Source organism: Papilio polytes, unplaced genomic scaffold (assembly GCF_000836215.1).
Source record: "Papilio polytes unplaced genomic scaffold, Ppol_1.0 DF822067.1, whole genome shotgun sequence".
Classification (NCBI taxonomy): domain Eukaryota; kingdom Metazoa; phylum Arthropoda; class Insecta; order Lepidoptera; family Papilionidae; genus Papilio; species Papilio polytes.
In genome coordinates this window covers 7,146,028-7,150,079 of record NW_013527137.1, presented here as the reverse complement: position 1 = coordinate 7,150,079, position 4,052 = coordinate 7,146,028, and positions in this window count along the sequence as shown.

Genomic DNA, 4,052 nt, shown 5'->3' with positions numbered 1-4,052 from the left:
ATTAATTTAGTTTTTTAATGTTTACTCAATCATTCTGCAACGGTTCAACATATCTTATTGAAATTTGGCACAGATATAAATCAAAGTCTGGGGTACACATGGGATAAGCTTCATCCCCGAGAAATGTCCGGTTCCCGAGGGATACGTAACTTTTTATAATTTATATAGTTTTAATGTTTTCTAATACCACGCGGACGATGTCGCGGGCAACAGCTCGTAGTTCTATACAGTAGTAAACTGAAACTTCGAGAAGTATATAATCGAGAAGTATGAATGTTTGATACTGTACTACTCCTGAACAGATAACTAGAATCGGGATGTGATGTAGGTGTAGGATATAGTGAGGAAACAAGGCGAAGGCCATATGTATTTTTTTTTAATTGTGTAGTGATACTATAAATAGCCAAGATAGAGAATAACCACAGCAATTGGTTTTTATCAAACTTTGAAACGCGGTCAATACTGTGAGGTCGTGTAATGGAAACCTTTTGGTCTGAATAGGCCTAGTTTAGACAAGCTATTTATGATGTAACAATAACAGCGCAGTGACTGCAAGCAGCATTCTAACACTCGTAGTTACCTTCGTCTATCCAGCAAACGAGCAGAGGGTGTTTCAGACTATACTTTGTCCTCCATAAGAATCGTGCCTAGCCATGATCACTGAAGTAGCACAACCAGCAGATGCGCTGCTTACCTGTATTCGGAGGTGCGGCGCACAGAAAGGGAATTTTCCCCATTCTTAAGCGGTCCCACTTCCATCAAGTTTATTTCCCCTTTCTATTATTTTATTATATTACAAAAAAAGGTGAAGGTGTTCATTTACCATATAGTATAAGGTAACATACGAGCAAGTGGCGAAAAACTGAAGTTGCCAAACTAGTGGAGTGACCGATACTTATAGACATTGTATTTTCAGATTGTTGTCTACCTGTAAAAATCAGAGGACGAGACTATTTCTCCTATCTTTGCCTTCCATCCTCCTTCAATGCTTCCCTTCCCATCAGGGGCGTAGCGAGCTATCTCGAAAACCATATAATTTTTATATCTAAAATATACTCAGAAATTAATTAAATTACATATTGAAGTTAAACTAATTCGCAAAGGAGTTAAAGAATAGGCTAAACCGATTTTAATTTATTTTACTGTCGTATTGTAATAAGCGCCACTTAACATTTAATACCTTTTTTATGCCAATTGGTGTATAAAAAGAAACTATTCATTGGAAACCATTTTAGTTATTATAAATTGCAATGTCAAGGTGTCTCTATTATTAATTTTATCAATCCTAAGAAGTAGATCACAATGTATTCAAGGGACTTCTAACTTTGAAGTGCGAGGATGAGGGCGACTGTCCACTTTTCCCATACATTTTTCTACCTCTGCATTGATAACACTGTAATGTTGATTTTCGGCAAATTTAATTCAATTTGCAGAATTGCATTTTGAGTGTTGTGTGAAAACATGATTGCTTTTAAAGCGTTTGTCGCTCGACAGTTGCCAATGCCTGCGTGTTTTATAGACTTTAAAACAGCGCCTGCGCAAGCAGCAAATGCGTAGGTATTTACTTTTTTTTATTCCTGTAAAATTATTTACCGTCCCCTGAAACTATGCGCCCAGGCTCCACTTCTTTCCTTATCCTGCTGGCAAATCCGCCCTTGAATCGACAACAATACGATAAGATACGGTGGTTTAGATTCGTAGTGTTCCGTTTTATTTCCGAAGAATCATTTATTATATTTCTATTGGCACATAATTTAATATACTTTCCAGAAATCAATTATAATTTTTGAACTACGTAAACAAACATTGTTCTAAATAAGGGATTTTTATGTTATAGAGCTTGTGGAAACATTTCTTTAAGTTATTGATGGGAAGGGAACATATTATTTTATGAAGTTATAGAGGTTTTTATATTACCGAGGCTTGAGTTATCGAAGTTCTACTGTAATTATTAGGCCTCCCGCACGCACACTCATCAGACGAAACGCGGTATTGCCTCCACGCTTGCAGCCACATTTGTACAAAAGATGTAGGAAGGAGGCTTTTAGTACTGTAAAACACAGAGTTTCATAGAATAAAGAAGTGAATGCCAAGGGTCCAGTGAGGTGTGATGGCAGGCGAAGAACCAACGCGTCATCAGCAGGTCGAGCTGGGACCCGAGTCGCGCTGAGCTGAGCTTTCTGCGTGATTGTGCAGCTCTGGCAGCAGTTTGCGCGACCGCGTGATGCCAAAAAAGCATGGAGCCGAACGCGGCCTCACTTCACTGTTCAGTCAGTGTGCTCGCGGCCGCCGCCGTGGTTAGGCGCATGTAGTGCAGTGAGCCATCGTTTGTGCCATGCTGACGATGTCGCAATGTGTTTCTATCGTGTATGACTTGACCGATTTATAAGTGCGACTGTAAGTATACGATAATTTATTTTTTCAAACATTACAGATTCGTCGGTATTTACGTTAATTTTAAAGTATTCCAAAAATCATTTTTTTCCAGAGAAACATTTTTTACAAATTTGTCTAGGGCTGTAAGTAGCGTACAATTTTAGGCAGGGCAGCAATGTTTACAGGTAGAGCGAAATTAAAAAAAAATCATAATTCATTTGCGCTCGAAGCACGGGCTAAAGGCAGATTATAAAATAGGGGGTTTCCCTGTCACCTGACCCTGACACAAACTGGTATTTATAAAAATGTCTCAAATTAAATGACAACTTTTCTTACTCCATATATTTATTGAATATCATTGTACCCACAAAAAATATACAATATTGCCCGCGACTTCATCCTTGTGGAATTTTAACTTCAAAGTTCGAAAATTTCTTTCGCCCCCTTTTTTTTTAATCTTTACTGGATACATTAGAACGAAGCCTAAGACACCCAGACCTTTCGTACTACGTTTATAGTTTGTCTAAATAAGATAGATTAGTTTGATAAATGACGTATTTACAGGTATAGTAGTGACGAGACAAACACGCATTAGGAACAATTATGAACTACCGATATTCGGTTTAAATTTTTATCGAACTCTACTAAAATTATTATTTTCTTATTAACTAATTTAGAGGACAATTCTAGTATTGATTATAGTATAGAGAATTTAGCGATGACAGAAATAATAGCGAAATCCAATTCGATTACGTACGGCTGTAGTAGTAATAAATATTTATTTACTCTCATTATTTGTTATGGTCATTATTAATTTAAGAAAACAGTATTTTTTTTTTATTTATAAGTTATAACTATAAATCTATCGATTCCAATTTCTATAAGAATAAAAATCGAAAATTGATAAGATTCATGACTGATTTTACACAACCATCCCTACTTAATTTGAAGTGAATTGTCAAACTAATCTAAATCTAAAGTAAACCAACCTAAAGTCCACGATGCCATATGTATATCTGTTTTGAACGTTTATCATGCAACAACAACTTTTTGGTTTAAAAATGAATTATAGTGTGCAGGCAGACAAATTTTTCTGGAGAACTTTTTGGTATCTACAATACTTTACACATCCTATTTGTATATCTCTCACGGTTTAGGTTTAATGTAGTGATTTTTTAACGCCGGGGTTCAGAAATATGCTGTTTATTAATAGTTCCTAAACATTCGTATCAACAAAACGTAGCCTATGTTACAGATAAATTACTTTTCTAATGATGAAAGAATTTTTAAAATCGGCCCAGTAGTTTTTGCATGTACCAAGTATGCACATGTCATTCCTCTTAATAATATTAGTATAGATAAAAACTTTCGAGTCACGCTTTTCCTACAAAAGAGTTTTATGTGTCATATAAAACCTAGTAATTTAAGTTAGTGTCTATTATAAAACCAGGCAATTACACGGCGCTATCACCCCTAGATATTCATTTCTACGAAACCTAAGCAATGCTCTCGAGAATAACGTATTTTAATTTTAAAACGAATGTTAGTGTTATCCTTGCCAGAGAGCGCAGCGTAGTGTAAAAGGGACGCATGTGTAAGAACGTCCACGTACCCCGCAGACAAATAGACATTGACCAAAGTGTACAGTAGCTATACTAGACAACAAAAGAAGACAA